Here is an 18,299-nt window from a genome sequence, read left to right as displayed (position 1 = left end):
ATTATGTATTTGTATTTATTATGCTTTTGTCCATCTCCCACCAGTAGAATGTAAGCTTCCCAGGAGAGAGATCTTTGTTTTGTTCACAGCTACTTCCCAGAATCAACAATAGTACCTAACACTGGTAGGGACCCAGTAAGTATTTATTTTTACTTTTTAAAAACAATTTATTTTATTGATGTATAGTTGATTTACAATGCTGTGTTAGTTCCTGGTATACATATATATAATAGTTTGCATCTGCTAATCCCAAACTCCCAATCCATCCCTCCCCCACTCTCCCTCCCCCTGAACAGCCACCAGTCTGTTCTCTATGTCTGTGAGTCTGTTTCTGTTTCGTAAATAAATTCATTTGTGTCATATTTTAGATTCCACATATAAGTGATATCATACCGTATTTGCCTTTCTCTTTCTGACTTACTTCACTTAGTATGATAATCTCTAGTTCCATCCATGTTGCTGCAAATGGCGTTATCTCATTCTTTTTCTATGGCTGAGTAGTATTCCGTTGTACATACGTACTACATCTTCTTTATCCATTCCTCTGTCAATGGACATTTAGGTTGCTTCCATGTCTTGGCTATTGTAAATAGTGCTGCTATGAACAGAGAGGTGCATGTATCTTTCCAAATTATAGTTTTGTCCAGATAAATGCCCAGGAATGGGATTGCTGGATCATATGGCAACTCTATTTTTAGTTTTTTGAGGAACCTCCATACTGTTCTCTATAGTGGCTGCACCAATACAAATTTATTTTTAATGAATGACTGAGCGAATAAGTGAGGGTGAGTTAGGTGCCCCCCTGCTGTGCCCCCATCTCACTCTGCAATCCTCTCCTCATAAGACTTTATACACTGTAGTGTAATTGGGGTTTCTTTCTACTTAAAAACATATCTTTTAATTACATGTTTGCCCATGAATAAATTCTGGTTGTCATGTAATGGTTTGCTTGTCCAACCATTTCGCTAGACTGGGAACCACAAAGAGCCCATAGCTGGTCTGCCTGGCTGACTGCCTGCCCCCAGCATCTGGCACAGTGCCCTGCGCAGAGAAATAGCACATTTATTGATTGCCACGCCTTCTTCTCATGTTTGACAGGCACTAATTCATGTAACCTCCGCAGCCATCCAATGAGGCAGGTTCTACCATTATTATTATTTTATAGATAAGGAAACAAGGCCCTGAGAAGTTGAGGCCCAATGGCACATAGTAAGGGATGGATCTCAGATTCTGACCTAGGAGGTCTGGCCCCCGAGCTCAAGCTCTAAACTGCTAACTGAATTGCCTCACCTTTACGAGGCACCCAATAAAACGTGTTCAATAGAGGTATCAGTGAAATATGGCTGCCAAAAAAAAAGGCAATGCATTCTTAGGCTGTGTGAGTAGGGTCAAGATAAGGGAGGTTAGTCCCAGGGTACAATACAAATCAACTCAGTTTAGGATGGTTCCTTTTGAACAGGAGATCAGCAAGTTGAAGTGGGTCTAAAGATTTAAACCACAATGGCAAAGGGTCTGGAAATTATGAAATACTGCTTAGCCTTTGAGGAGTTGGTGGTTCACATCCAGGGATTCTTGTGGGAAAGAGGCCAGTCTGATGCTCTGGCCCAAGGGCAGAGCTGGGCAGATGGGTTTAAGTCACAGGAAGGCATGATTCAGCTCACTTGGTGGAGGAACTGATGGTAGAGACTTTCAAAACCATCCATCAGCGGATGAATGGATAAACAAAAGGTTGTGTGCACGTACAATAGAATATTATACAGCCTTTAAAAGGAAAGAAGCTCTGACACATGCTACCATGTGGATGACTCCTGAAGACATCATGCTCAATGAAATAAACCAGACACAAAAGGACAAATCCTGTAGGATTCCACTTACTTGAGATACCTAGAGTAGTCAAATTCATAGAGACAGAAAGAACAGTGGTTACCAGCGTCTGGGGAGACAGGGGAATGGGGGGTTATTGTTTAATAGGTACAGTTTTTGTTTGGAATAATGAAAAAGTTCTGGAGCTGGATGGTGGGAAGTTTATACAACAACAAGTGAATGTACTTAATGCCACAGAACTGTACACTTAAAAATGGTTAAAATGGTCACATTTATGCTATGTATATTTTATCACAATAAAATAAAATTTAAAAACAAACAAACAAGGTCTGCCCTGTGAGACAGTGAGGTTCCCTCCATTGGCAGTGAACAAGGAGAGGCCAGATATCAGGGGAAATATAAGGGCATCCTTGAGTTTGGGTGGGAGTTGGACTGGGTGACCTTTAAGATCCCTTTCAGTTTGTAAGCTTTTATTTGTTTTTAATGTTTATTGGGCATCCACTAGGCATGGATTATCTCGTTGACTCTCCATCACTCTGTAAGACAGCACTGTCCTAGTCTCCATCTTACAAACAGTAAATGGAGGGTTAAAGATCTCCAGTCATTTCCTCAAGGCCTCCCCAGTTCTAAGTGTAAAACAGAAAGATGGGAACTCCAGAGAAAGCACTATGCTACAGCACAAAGATTGCACCAAGGAGGAAACCTAGAGGGTTGGTGACTTATATGAGGTCATACTGAGCTAGCATCTGGGCCCAGGTCTTCCACCAACTCCATAGTGCCTCCGCACTCTTCCTTCTCCACCATGGGGCATCAAATGCCCCCCATGGGCATTCCTGTTAGGTCCCAGAAGGTGCTAAGCTGTCCTCAGGAAGGCACATCCTCAAACAGCTTCTGAGGATGTTAAGAAGGCCAGGATGTCCTATGAGAGGCATAAAGCCTGAACCAACATTAGCTGTATCATTACTATCCTTTCAGGGTCAATTTCCCTGATTAACAAGCGGGTCACCACGTTAATTCCATCATGATTTCCCATGTCACACGCAACCTCTGCTTTTCCTCACTTAAAAGGTTATTGAAAATGATGGTTTGAGAACACAACCTCTTCCATAGACTCAACACCCATTTTAATTTTATGAACATTGCACTTTGTGTTCGAGATGGTCTTTAAATGCTTTGAAGCAGAGTCTAGACCAGCACTGCCCAATAGAAATACAAAGCATGCCTCAAATGTAATTTTAAATTTTCTGGTTGCCACATTAAAAATGTTGAAAGAAACGAGGAAAATTAATGTTAATAATATATTTTGTTTATTCCAACTTATTCAAAATAATTATGATGAGATATTTTACATTCTTCTTTCATACTGTCTTTGAAATTGGTGTATGCTTCACACTTATGGCACATCTCAGTTTCGACCAGCCACGCTTCAAGTGCTTCATGAAGCTTAGTGACTACCGTACTGGGCGATGCACGTCTAGTTTCTTTTGTTTAAGGAGCTGGATGGTAAAAAGTAAAGAGAAACAAGGCCATGTTTTGAAGGGAGCTGGATCTAGTGAGGGTTTTATTTAGTACGGGATGCATACATGTCGACTCCAGGGGATATAGAGGGGAGAGCCTAAAGGTGGAAGCAAGAGGAAGTTAAAAATGCTGCCTCATCCAGGAAGGGGCTGGATGGAAGGGAGGAAGGAGGAAAGAGTGTGAAGGCAGGACAGGGACAAACTTTGAGGTTGATGCTGTGGGTTCCTCTTCCATAATTACAAGAATACTTTGGACATACTGCAGATTTCGTTCCAGATTACCGCAATAAAGCAAGTATTGCAATAAAGTGAGTCACATGAATTTTTTTGGTTTCCTAGTGCGTATAAAAGTTATGTTTACAGGGGGAGGGATAAATTGGGAGATTGGGATTAACATATACACACTACTATATATAAGATAGATAACCAAGAAGGACCTACTGTATAGCACAGGGAACTCTACTCAATACTCTGTAATGGCCTATTTGGGAAAAGAATCTAAAAAAGAGTGGATATATGTATATGTAGAACTGATTCACTTTGCTGTACACCTGAAACTAACACACTGTAAATCAACTATACTCCAATAAAAATTTAACAAAAATAAAAATAAAAGTTATGTTTACACTATGCTGTAGTCTTTTAAGTATGTAATAGCATTAGGTCAAAAAAAAAGTACACACTTTCATTTAAAAATACTTTATTACTAAAAAATGCTAACCATCATCTGACAATGCAGGGTTGCCACAAACGTTCGATTCGTAAAAAACGCAGTTATCTGAGAAACATAATAAAGCAAAGTTCAGTAAAGCGAGGTATGCCTGTATTTTAAATCGTTTTACTCTTTTATGGTTCCCTATTTCCTTCTCTCCACCCCAGCTCTCCTTGATTTATCCAGTTGCCATCATTGTGATAACACGAGCACAGAGCTGAGACTCAGGTCCCCTATAAGCCCAGGTGCCATTGCTCAGCTGTATGACTCAGCAAATTAACTTCCCCTGTGGCTTCAGGTTCCTCCTCTGTGTAATGAGGCGGTGGGATTATTTAGGTATTCATTCAGTCTGTCAGGCCGTCAGTCAACGAACATCAAGTGCCTGCAAGCACTGACCATGGTCCTATGTGCTCTCTGATCGTCACTTCCTTCTGATTCTACTGTTTTCTGTTCCTCTTGACTTCTGGGTGGTGCTTTGTCTGTTGCCACGTGCTGGATCTCACAGGCTGAAAATTTCTGTTCCTAAATGATACCAGAGGCTCCTCAGGCAGTACAGAGAGTCCCCACTAGTGAATTCCTCAGTAGTGATGGCCTCCTTAGCTGACATTGGAGGTTTCCACCATCATCCATCTAAGCTCTTTGTAATATACCCATGGCACTGGAGGGTAGGGGTTAAAAGGTAAAACAAAAATCCCTAAACTGATCTTCTGTCTAGAAATCTGATTTATAATTGCTGTCAGTTAGTACTTGGGGGCCTACAGAACGATAACCCTCACCACTTTGGCAATGAGGGAAATTTAGCTTTCTTCTGAGTGTTAAAGTTGAAAGTCTGCACACAGTACATCAGAGGTGGGCTGTCACCTGAAAGAGAGAAGGGGATGTCCAGGTTCCTAAAATCTGACTGATAATGGATTGAAAGTCACAATATTTCAATTAAAGAAAAAAAAAGAATGGACATCGAAGGCATTCTGCTAAGTGAAATAGACAGACAGAAAAAGACAAATACGGTATGATCTCATTTAGATGTGGAATCTAAAAAAACCTAACTCATAGAAAAAGAGAACGGATTTGTGGTTCCTGGAGGTGGGGGAGGGGGAATTGGAGGAAGGGGGTCAAAAGGTACAAACTTCCAGTTAGGAGATAAATAAGTCCTGGGTATGTGATGTACAACATGACGACGACAGTTAACACTGCTGTATGGTATATTTGAAAGTTGCTAAGAGATAGATCCTAAAAGTCCTCATCACGAGGAAAAAATGTTTTGTAACCATATGAGGTGATGAATGTTAACTAAACTTATTGTGGTAACCTTCTCACAACATATGTACGTCATTATGCATACACCTTACACTCATACAGTGTTTATGTCAATTATATCTCCATAAAACTGGAGGATGGGGGGAAAAGAATGGGCTGGTCAGAAATGGTCTTGAAATCTGGAAGTAAAAGGAGAGTCACAGATGGAAACCTCAGCGACACCTGTCTGTGTAGAGATGAAGAAAGATGCAGCCTCTGCAAAGCCTCAATGGCCCCTCCTATGACAGCCTGCCTGATGCCAGGACACACAGGGGCCGTGAGTGTTGATGGCAGGGCTGTATTTCCGTGCCTTTGGCTGGATGGCTGTATAAAGCCCTGTTACTTATCTTGATACCATGAAACGTCTGATTCTCCTAGTTCCCCTGGTTCTGGCTCTCTGCCCACCAGGTCACCATCTGGTCACCTTTGGTTTCCAGGAGGGTTGCCACACAGAGAGGGGACATGTGAGGCCCCAGCACATTTATTTCTCTCTGTGATTCCTGGGTAACTTGACATTCCAGTTCCACATATTAATCTTGGGAGTCTGATAAATACGAATCAGCCCCTGAGAAATCAAAATACTCTCAAGGAGCCAACAAAAGCGGGTTTCTGAGTCTAGAAGTCTACCCTGGACCATGATTCAGTCACCACGGTGTCAATGAATGACACTCAACAAGAAGTGGCCGTACCACCAGTGGTCACACCCAGATAGTGGCTTATTCATTTAACACATCATTTTTGAGCACTGTCTTAGCTGCTAGATGCTGAGCTGAGTTTGGGGGACACCTGGCCCCTGCTTCCTTGGAACCTCTGGTTTTGTTTTCTCAAGCAAATTGCAGAGAAATTCAAATAACAGTCCTTTCCTACCTCTCCTTTTAAGCCTAAAAACTACCTTTTTAAAAAAATAAATTTATTTATTTATTTATTTATTTATTTATTTATTTTTGGCTGTGTCGGGTCTTTGTTGCTGTGCGCGGGCTTTCTCTAGTTGCGTTGAGCAGAGGCTACTCTTCGTTGCGGTGCGCGTGCTTCTCATTGCAGTGGCTTCTCTTGTTGCGGAGCACAGGTTCTAGGTGTGCAGGCTTCAGTAGTTGTGGCACGCGGGCTCAGTAGTTTTGGCACATGGGCTTAGTTGCTCCGCGGCATGTGGGATCTTCCTGGACCAGGGCTCGAACCCGTGTCCCCTGCATTGGCAGGCGGATTCTTAACCACTGCGCCACCAGGGAAGTCCCCAAACTACCTTTTTTAAAAAATAAATGCAGACCGAAGGAAAGCTCTGCAGTCCTCTTTTGCTCCACCTTGGGTTTTTGCTGCCGTGAAGGTTGTCTTTTAGTGAGTGGTTCTCCCTGATGGGGCCCCTCTTGAAATCTGGCTCCATCTTTGCTGGTGCTGCCTGGGCAGAGGAGGAAGCTGCAAAGGCTCTAACCCCAGCAGGGCCGTCTGGAGCCAGGTGAGGACCTGTTGGGAGGCAGACAGGGAGCAATCGGGTGCATGGGCACCCAAGAGACAAATCCTCCCTAAGCTTCAAGCCATTATGGAATAACCAGGGACCCAGCTGGGTTCAGAGGTTTTCCCTTTCAGACTAACTCTGCTTGGAAGTGCCCGGCACAGTTGATGACTTTGTGCAAAGGGCCCTTTATGGGCATTAAGTGGAAGTTGCTAGCAATTCCATCACTTGTTCACATACCATATTTAACCTCCCAAGAGGCTCCTACAGGGAAGATCTCAGCTATATTTATCTCCTATGGACTTGCCAGAGCACTTTTGGTTGATTAAGGGAGGGGTGGGTTCAGCCCTGTATCAGAAAACATCTGCTTTCAGGCCAGAGACACGTGAATGAAGGGAGATGTCTCAGAGAGGTGGCGGGGACAGTAAGATAAAGTGGGAGTGACCTGCCGAGGAGAGCACACCCTTTCCAGAGCCCAGGGGAAGAGAGGCTCTTAAAGGGACCGGACCACATGAGTTGCGTTTGTTTCCCAAATGTGATTTGATCGTTCAGAACATTCAAGGGTATGACTGTGGCCTACAGGACATGCGGCTGACTGTCATACTTTGTAGCTAATTGAGGGCATGGCATTGTCTGGTGGCAACTAATAGCATGTGTTCTTTCCATATTCTCTAGGAGACTTTATAAAGGGTCGCCACTCTACATAGGTCATTTAGAAGCAACACTTTAAGGTGTTGCTGAAATAAAGCAGGGCTGCATAAGAATAGCTTCATGCTAAAATACAGATTCTCAGGTACTGATCCCAAAGATTCTGATTCAGTAGGTCTGGGGTAGGACCCAGGAATCTGCATTTGAACAACTCGCCTCACCACTACCGCCACCTCCCTGGCGCCCCAGTATACACATCAGGTGATTCTGCAGTCCTCTTTTGCTACATGCAATCTCAGAGGACCCCACTTTGAGAAGGTCTGTGAAAAGGACTCTGGGCTTGTTAACTGAAGCCCTGGATTTGGGAGTAGCTGTGTGACCTCGGAGAAGCCCCTTCACCTCTCTGGGCCTTCATTTCTGTGTCTATAGAATGAGGGAAGTGATCTCCGGATCCTTTCCAGGACCAATATTCTAGGAGTTCAGGCACATTCACAATGCCCTCCCAAGGCTGTGGGTGTTCCATATCTCCTAGAATGGGAACCAACCCTCAGACTGAGCTTTACCCTAAAGAGGATCAGTTGACAAACCACAGAGCTTTGTCCTGTTCCCTTACGAGGATTAGGCCTCTCAGGAGAGACAGTACTATACTTCAATCTAACACAACTTCCTTCCTCCCCAAATAACTCTAAGCATTTCCATGGGCATCATTTATTTTTTGCCTCTTCTAAGGCTAGACTTTTATAAGGCTGGACTTTTGTAAGGCAGGGGAAAGGGTGAGCCTCCCCATTTATTGAAGACAGACTGAGGCACACAGAGATGGGGAAGCGAAGAGACAACCCGTCTATCTCTGACTCCTATGCTTTTGGCTCCATCCTCTTCACATCTTCATTGCAATATCAACTCACTAGGAGCCCTCATCTGCTCTGCATCTGCTAGAGATGAACATTGTAGCCCTGGCTGAGACTTATGAACAGGCCCTCTCTCTTCTACAGTATTTCTGTGAGTTTATCTCACGTAGACACATTGCAGGGGCAATTTACACAGGTCCTGCGATGCTTAGAGTGAAAGCGCTCCTTCTGAAAGGAATTTAGAACTTTTGTCCTATGTGTTTTTATTAGATCTGGTCACCCCCCACCCCAGCTAACTGATAACATCAAATGAGCCATAACTTCCTGCACTCAGAGCCTTGGAATGTAGTTGTGAATCATCACCCCTCTGCGTTGCTGCCTGGTTATTGCAATAGGAAGAAAAATGAAGAATGCGATACATGCATAAGAAAAGTCCTTATCTGTGATACTTGAGCTTCGTGGCTACGTTTTATACCCTCCCTTCCCTTCCCCCTTCTGGTTTTGCAAAGAGTAGGCCTGAGATTATAGACCCAGCTCTATACAAACCCTCCTGGACCCCCATTTTTCTCACATGTATAAGGCTGTTACTTACAAAGGCTTCATTAATCATCACCTGCTGTATCTTGGGAAATTCTTGTGTAAAACCACAAAATCTTCTAGTAGATACTGTATAACTGCTATAAGGTTACGGTTTCTGTCTTAATTTAGGGTCATTCACACATTTCATCCATTGGCAGCTCAGTTCTGTGGCAAGAGCTCTGTGCCATTAGCAAAAGCTTTGACATTGATAGAGATCACAGTTTTGCAATAAATAATGCTGTTCTTTCTTTTCTACCTGTACCACCTTCCAGACTTGAGGCCAGCAATTTAGAACATTACTGAAAACCAGAAAGCGGGGGGAAAAAAGGGGGGGTGTGAAACAGCCAAAATAGATGCCACAAAGTTTGTGTGTTCTTTTATCTTAGGGAATCCTCTTAGCACAAGCACCGCACACTGATTATTTTACAAACAATTCCAAGAAGTTAACTTCTAAAGCCATTAGCAGGAAAGAGGGTGTTGCTATAGACAGCTCCTGAGAATGTGCCATGTGGCAACCTTTAGAAATAGCAAAGTTGGGAAAGCTGAAACTAGATACTCTGTGTTCTGTCTAAGAAGGCAGAAAAGTACGTAAAACATTCTAGAAATTCTTCTACTCCAAATCATTACAATGTAAAAATGTAAAAGAGATGAAAACTCTCAGCTATCTGAGAAGACTCATTCCCAGACAGTAGCTAAGTTTAACTGTAGTTAAATATTTACTGTCAGTAAATCTTAAGTCAGGTCCCTGGAGTGTCCTGGTTAATGGAACATCGGTGAGTAAAAAACAAGAGCCCTTTCCCTAGAACCCCCTGAACCAAGCTAAACGATTCCCAGAACCTTTTTCTACACTGCCAGACTTTGGGGAATTGCCTAATTTTGCAATAAAACCTGCCACTCTTCCCAAACACATTGCTATGTATTTAAGCTGGGGGGTGGGACAGGGAGGGTATATTTAAAGGTGTATATTTAAAGAATATAAGGGTATATTCTTAATTTTTAAAGAATTTTTGAACTTCCAGCAATCCTTGACGAATAACTGGTTTTTTTTTTTTTGAGTGACATATTTTTGTTTTACTGTTAATTTGACACATCTGAACCAAAGCATTCGCAATACTTGATATACTTTGAAGAGAATCATACTCTATAGTCTTAGACATAACCACAGAACAAGCAGAACAATTAAAACTACATAAGGCCTTAAAACATATCCACAGTGTGTATTATTTCCACAGTGTGTAATATTCACTCATTTACAAATTAGACTGCATACCGTTAATTTTATTTTTATTTTTCTTTCGTTGTTTTATTCAAGCAGGATTCATTCAAGGAAAGGCAACTTAGTTTTTGTGTGAGCTTTATTTTTTTCACTACATTCGTTAATATAAAAGTTATGAATTAAACGTTTTCTTATCTCCTGCATCCAGGAGTAGATCCAGGAAATTCTCAGATAGTAATCCAAAACAAGAGGTCCTATTCTTAAAAATAGTCAAAGTGAAAAGGGATCAAATAGCCAGTCTGTTTGTGGTCTTAAAGAACATGTAATGGACTTTCAGGTTTTCTAATAGTGACAGTATTGCATTTCTACGAGATTAGTCAAAATTTAAAACAACATTGCGTACAAAATTATTCTTGAATCTCTAAATGCCTTTTAAATTACTAAAATGAAAAATTTAAGTAGTTGCCTCACAGTACCAAACTTATAAATCAAAACTAGTTAAAATTCAGTGCTATTGTGACTTCTCATTTACAAGGTAACTAGTGGGTAAATTAACAAATGGCGTAAAAATTAAGACTTACATCATTTTTTTTAAAGGAGAAAATGTATGATAACCAGGGAATACAGAAAATTCACTTATTTTACAATAAAATAACCTTTAAATCTCTATCCCTGTACAACAGGGTTTAGGTCATCTTTAGTGAACTTGCATGTTTTCATACAGTTTATTCTGAGTACTTGAATTGTTTTAGATATACAGCTTTTTATTGAAAGAATATTACATTTGTATACCAGGATAAGATTTAGTACATTGAGATGTTTTAAAAATATTTATAAATTTGTTTCTGATATGCAAAAACATTTGGCAATACTTTCATAGCATTTGATCTTATAGAATTAAAATTTCATACAGTACTCATCTTGATGTTTAAAAAAAAATTCACAGAAAAAATATAAATTACACGGCCTGACTGCATGATAACTGTTATTTTCAGTTTCTAGTTTGGTAATTAAAACCTTCATTAAGTCTGTTAACAAATCATTACCTGTACATTTATGAAGGCAATTGACATGATTTGCAAACAAAACCTTCAGGTTTTATGTTATTTACCAAAGAGGGCAGTTCAGCAAGAAAGAAAACCCAGTATGCAAATATTCAGAATATTTTACAAATTTACCAGTTCCTGTGACACAAACTGTTTCAATCTTTCAAGATACTGTCCATAAAGTTCCACATCATTGTGACCTGCCCCTTCAACCCACAGAGGCTCCACAGGTCTTTGGCAACGCGCAAACAATGCGAGGTCATGTGAAAAGTCAATGACTTCATCTCCAGTCCCATGAATTATTAATACTGGAGAGGTAATCTTAGAGATTTTGTCAATGTTTGGGAATGCATCCAAACAGTAGATCTTCTTGGTATCAGGAAAAGCGACTCGCATTCCTGAGGTCAAATGAGAATGAAGAATAATAGCAGCACTCTAATACCCAGCAGCGAGACCCACAGATGGTACTGTCCCTATACTTTGGCCATATATAATCACATTTTCAGGGTGAATGCCATGTCTTGTTCTAAGAGCAAGCCAAGCAGCTTTTATGTCTGCACAAAGGTTCTTCTCTGTTGGTTTCCCAGAACTTGCATCATATCCAGAATAATCATATGAGAATATATTACACTTAATCCGTGATCCCAGTCCTATGTAAAAGCTGCTCACCTGACCAAGATCAACAGCATTTCCGTGTGAAAAGGGTAAAGTGTACTTGGCATTGGGTGAGCAACGCACAAACATGCAGGCAATTCTGTTGCCTTTACTGGTTCTAGTCATGAAACACTCAATAGCATCTTTTTCTCTAGAAGAATATTGCCAGTCTGCTCGTTCTGATGGGTGTAACGTCCAGCGGCTTCCACTTTCATCACACATCAGCATGTAAGTTGGATCAGGTGGCAAAAATGCTAATTTTGAAGCAATTTTCCCTGGACAAGGTAGACAGCAGAAGAGGCAACATAGCTCACTAAATGAAAGATTATTCATCTTCTCTCCCCTTCACCGAACCAACAGAGAATCTTCTCAAAAACCCAGACGCGATCGGGAGTGGCTTCTCCCAATATCTGGTTTCTTACTACAAATGTGATGGGCAAACATTGTGGACATTTTAGGAAACACAGATAAGAAAAAAGAATAAAGTAAAATTTATAATTTCATTCCAAGTGTTATCACTGTGAACATACATCCTTCTAATCTTTTATCTTTTAAATTATTTTAATTGAACAAGAACTACATAAATACATGCACCTTTTAAACAAAATTAGAGCATCAGATATAAAACTAAATTTCTCATTGACCACCTCTCATAAATCCCAGACCCTTCCTTCTGTCCAAGTGACCAGCCACTCTTGGGAGTTTGGTGTGCTTCCTTCCAGAATCTTATAATCGTACAATATGTTGATGTATTTGTGTGTTGTGTTTACATGTAAGGCATCATACTATAAGTATGATTTTGCGATTTAACAGTGTTTTGGAAATCTAATCGTGTTAATATATTGATCAAGTGAATTTGTTTTAACTGCTGAATAGTATTCCATTGTATGGCTATACCATATTTTACTTATTATCCTCTCCTTTTAGTGGATACTTAGGATTGTTAACAATTTTTCTCTAACTCCAACAATGTTGCAGTAAATGTCTTATGTGTCTTTTCCATATTTCAAGATTCTAAATTCCTACAAGAAGAAATTGTGGATCCAGGGTTATGCCCACGTTGCCTCTCAAGGGGCTGCATCATCTTGGAGTATGAAAATGGAATCAAGAAGTTCCCACTTCCCAGCAGTCTCAGTGACCCTTCACCTACCAGACATTTCCAAGGGGCCAGTACATTAGGTGTAAAACAGCATCTCTTCAACTTTTTCATTAGTAGTTGCCTGATAAAAACTGTGTTTGAGCGTCTTCTTACATGTTTTTCCTCTTTTATGAATTGCCTATTCATATCCCTTGCTCATTTTTCTAAAGGGAGATTGTTTGTTTGTTTTCCCCACATATATCTGTTATACTCATTCTTTGTTACATAAGTTGCAAATTTTTCTCCCAGTCTTCAGCTTGTCTTTCATGCTGTTTGGGGTATCTTTTTTTTAATTTTTTCGTATTTTTTAAAAAACTTTTATTGAAATATAGTTGATTTACAATGTTGTGTTAGTTTCAGACGTACAGCAGAATGATTCAGTTATACATATATATATTTTTCCAGATTCTTTTCCATTAGAGGTTATTACAAGATATTGAATATAGTTCCCTGCGCTGTACAGTAGGTCCTTGTTGGTTATCTATTTTATATATAGTAGCATGTACATTTTAATCCCAAACTCCTAATTTATCCCTTCCCCTGCCTTTCCCCTTTGGTAACCATAAGTTTGTTTTCTATGTTAGGGTATCTTTTATTATACAGTTCCTTATTTTACAATTTAGATGATATTTATTCATTAATTTAATTTAAATTGTTCAGTGTTTTACTATATGAGTTTTGCTTTCCATGACTTATTTAGGGTTCCCCTTTCCATGGGATCATAATGATATTTCCATATACTTTTTTTCCTAATACTTTAAAATTTGTATTTTGAGGCTTCAGGTTTTTAATTCATCTAAATTATAATTTTGTGTATCATGTAAGGTAGAGATTTGTTTTTATTTATTTTGTCTACATATAGCCGATTCTCTCAATACCATTTATTAAATAGTCCATTTTTGCCTGCTGAATTGAAATGCTGTCTGTATCATATACCAATTTTCTAGGATTATTTCTGGATTCTTTTTTAAATCATGTTTTTTTGACCTAGTTCTATTCTAGTCTTACAACAAAATGACACTGATTTACTTGCTCTGCAGTATGTGTGTGTATGTGTGTGTGTGCGCGTGCGTGCGTTTACAACCTGCTTTTGTTTTATAACCTGCTGTTTTTACTGAAAAACTGCAGCAGGAGAGTAGATACATTCTGAGTCACGTGATGGAATATAGCAATTAAAAGAAACTAAAGTTATGCTTATCAATATGGATAAATTTCCCAAATGTAATGTTGAGTAAGAAAAACAATCTGGGCTTCCCTGGTGGCGCAGTGGTTGAGAATCTGCCTGCCAATGCAGGGGACACGGGTTCGAGCCCTGGTCTGGGAGGATCCCACATGCCGCGGAGCAACTGGGCCCGTGAGCCACAACTACTGAGCCTGAGCGTCTGGAGCTTGTGCTCCGCAACAAGAGAGGCCGCGATAGTGAGAGACCCACGCACCGCGATGAAGAGTGGCTCCTGCTTGCCACAACTAGAGAAAGCCCTCGCACAGAACGAAGACCCAACACAGCCAAAAATAAATAAATTAATTAATTTAAAAAAAAAAAAAGAAAAACAATCTGTATAAAAATTTCATGGAGAATACCATTTACATAAAGCTTAAAATATGTAAAACAATATTTAACGTAGTTTAGGAAAACATACATAATACAAGCTAAAAGGAAATTCATGCAAACAATAAAAACCAGATTCAGGATTAAAGGTAGATTTACCATGAAGCCTATGAAGATTAAGTTCAGGCCTCTCACTTGGAAGGAACCCTTTCAAGGTCCTCCTGCACTTGAATTTGATTTCATAACTGTGTACTTGTTTTCTTAAAGAGATTCTCCTCTCCCAAATTGTACTAGCCTCAGGCCTATCCCTAAAGGAGGATATAGAGGGGGATGGGAAGGAAGGGGGAAGAGGGGGAGAAGAGGAAAGGGCTGAGGAGGGGAGGGGTGAGGAGGGAAGGGGAAGAGAGGGGAAAACAAAGAGTCTCTCCTAAAAGATGCTGGCTCCCCAGTGCCTGCTCTGGCATCACTGTCCAGCTCTTGGGCACTTGTGCCTGAAGGCATGTTTACTGTAAACTAGAGGGTGAGACAGCTCTTGGATTTGACTTGATTAACCATCCAGGGCCTTGCACAGCTCCAGGCTTGGAGGGCATGGAACAGAAGCCACCTGAGAGGGAGGAGTTCCCAAGAGGGCTGCCAGCGGCTCCACTTCACCCTTAGTCCATTCTTCCAGCCCTGGTGCACCAAGTAACACCAACACAGAGCTTGCAAAACGCAGAGCGTGGCCAGAAGTTCTCCAGGCCAGAGGCTGAGTGCTTTGCGGTTGTGTCTAGGAGGATGGATTGAGACCCAAGACACCCTGCAGCCACAATTGTGCTCCAGCCCTTTAAGCTTCCAGACTAAATCTCGCTTCTTTTACTCAAAGTGTACACCATTTTTTAAAAAACAAACCAACTTGAACAAAATAAATAAATGACAGTTATTTCAACAACAGCAACAGAAATATACAGAAACATACACTATGAACATCTTTCCATGTTCTTTTACAGCACTTTAAAAAAATTTTATTGAAGTATAGTTAATTTACAATGTTGTATTAATTTCTGCTCTATGGCAAAGTGATTCAGTTATACGCATATATATATACATTCTTTTTCATATTATTTTCCATTATGACTTACCATAGTATGTGGAATATAGTTCCCTGTGCTATACAGTAGAACCTTGTTATTTATCATCCTATATATAATAGCTTGCATCTGCTAATCCCAAACTCCCACTCCATCCCTCCCCCACCCCCCTCCCCCTTGACCACCACAAGTTTGTTGTCTGTGTGTTTCTGTTTCATAGATAAGTTCATTTGTGTTGTATTTTAGATTCCGCAGATAACTGATATCATATGATATTTGCCTTTCTCTTTCTGACTTTCTTCACTTAGTATGATAATCTCTAGGTCCATCCATGTTGCTGCGAATGGCATTATTTCATTCTTTTTTATGGCTGAGTAGTATTCCATTGTGTATATGTATATATATATATATATATATATATATATATATATATATATATATATATATATATATATACCATGTCTTCTTTATCCATTCATCTGTCGTTGGACATTTAGGCTGTTTCCATGTCTTGGCTATTGTGAATAGTGCTACTATGAACATAAGGGTGCATGTATCTTTTTGAATTATAGCTTTGTCCGGATATATGCCCAGGAGTGGGATTGCTGGATCATAGGGCAACTCTACTTTCAGTTTTTTGAGGAATCTCCATACCATTCTCCATAGTGGCTGCACCAATTTACATTCCCACCAACAGCGTAGGAGGGTCCCCTTTTCTCCACACCCTCTCCAGCATTTATTGTCTTCTACAACATTTTTAATGGCTACATAGGACATGTCAACATTGATTAAATGATCACTATTGGACCATTAGACATTTAGATTGGTTCTAGTTTCTGCTCGATACAAACATTCCTACAGCTGACCCTTAGCATACAGCCCTAGTGATTTCTTTAGAAAAAAATTCTTCTAAGTGGACTTCCTTTGTCAAAGAGGACTGAATATTTTCAAGGTTTCTGAGATATATTGCCAAGTATGCTGTCCCAAAGGTTGCATCAATTCACACACATCAGTATATGAGAATGTCTTGCTTCCCAAACTGAAGTCAATGTTAAATGTTTACATTAAACAAAAGTATGTTGTCCAATGGATAGACAAAAAAAAAAAAAAATAGCATTTCATAGCTTTAATTTGCCATCAGTCCAAGATTCAATTGCCACATGTTCATTGGACACTTGTTTCTTCTGAGTTGATTTACTATTCTTGTGCTTTGCTCTGTCCTCCATTGAGACAGTCCTCCTAATCTTATTGATTAGTAAGAGCTTTTTATATATTATGACATTAACTTTTTTTCATGTATGTTGTTAATACTTTCCTTTTTGTTTTGCTATTTGCCTATACGGTTTATTGTGGTTTTGATGCACAGACATTTTAAAATTAGATGTATCAATATTTTTTATTTCAGATACTTTCTTGGGTGTTTTTTATTTTTAAGAGTCTTTTCCCCAAAGAATATATAAATGTTCACCTATACTTTTCCCCAGTACTTCCATGGTTTTATTATTTTTTATTATTTTTTTATTGAAGTATAGTTGATTTACAATGTTTCAGGTGTCTTCCATGGTTTTATTTATGAAATTTGGGGAGACCCTCTTCTTTTCCAAAGAGTTAATCATTTCATGAAAGTCACCTTTTTCCTTACAGATTTTAAATGGGACTTTCATTATATATTGATTTGAGTCTCTTTCTGGACTTTTCAGTTTTAATCAATGAGTGTCATTTTCCCAGTATTATGTCAATTATTGTAATTATGGTGTATGCAATTCTAGTTTTATGGAAAGTCCTCATTATTTCTTTCTTTTCTTTTTTTTTTTTTTCAAGATTAGTTTGGTTGTACTTGCATGTGTATTCCTCTGGAATCATTCTGACAATTCTACTTTCTTTTCCTTTATTCGTAATATTATGAGCATTAATGATTTTTCTTAAACCCAAACGTGGTCTTGACTAAAAGATGTGGTTGGAGAAGAGAAAAAAAATACAAAGAAACACTCACCAGGCTAGGTGAGATATTATAGATTTTTTACTCTAATCATTTCCAAATAACCAGACCTTAAATTCCTCCAGTATGATCCAAAGACCTACCACCCATGGAATAAATGAAAATCTTCTGTGTAAAAGGAGAGATAGAGAGAATATCAGGACATATAGGTGAAGTAAAAGAAAGAAAACAGGATCTGAAATTAAGAGGAACACAAAGACACATGAAATCAAAATGCTGAAAGGAGCCTAAAAAAATGACCCATGGTTTTCATTTTTTTACTTTCATTTTTCATTTCTATAAACAAAACTCTAAATGTTTTTAAGAAGCCGCTGAAATTTTTTAGTCTATCCCCTAATCTAATTTATGATGTATAGGACCTACATTTCAGACAGTTACAAAATAACAGAATCTTAGAGCTCATCTCCTGCCCAATGCAGGAATCCCCCTGTAGCACTTCTCCTAAGAGTGGCTGGCCAGCCTCTGCTTGGCTACTGCCTGACTAGGCCTTGACTCACTAACTCACTGAGCCCTTCCCATGTTTAAATAGCCTAATTATTAGAAGGCTCTGGCTGCTATAAAGTCAAAATCTGTCTCCCAGCATTCCCCTCCGCCACCCTTTGCCCTGGTTCTGCTCTTCTGAGCCAACATTGGCCTTCACTGCTTTGGAGCTGGTTCTCCTGTCCCCTTCAGTTTTATCTTCCACAGACTTGTCATTCCTGATCAGTCCTTTTGGGGACATAGTTCTTGATCTCTCCTCTGGAAGTATTATAAAATAGC

General features: G+C 39.6%; 1 pseudogene across 1 annotated transcript; it reads right to left on the bottom strand.

Annotated features, from left to right (window-relative positions):
- Positions 1-6,275: 6,275 nt before the first annotated feature.
- On the bottom strand, positions 6,276-15,951 carry LOC309664615 (alpha/beta hydrolase domain-containing protein 17B pseudogene; annotated as a pseudogene). The gene has a single exon. The product of its transcript is annotated as an alpha/beta hydrolase domain-containing protein 17B pseudogene (transcript).
- Between the last annotated feature and the right edge of the window lie 2,348 nt (positions 15,952-18,299).

This window comes from Balaenoptera physalus, assembly GCF_965194825.1.
Source record: "Balaenoptera physalus genome assembly, chromosome: 7".
Classification (NCBI taxonomy): domain Eukaryota; kingdom Metazoa; phylum Chordata; class Mammalia; order Artiodactyla; family Balaenopteridae; genus Balaenoptera; species Balaenoptera physalus.
The sequence above is the reverse complement of the archived record's forward strand: the minus strand, read 5'-3'. Positions and strand labels throughout refer to the sequence as shown.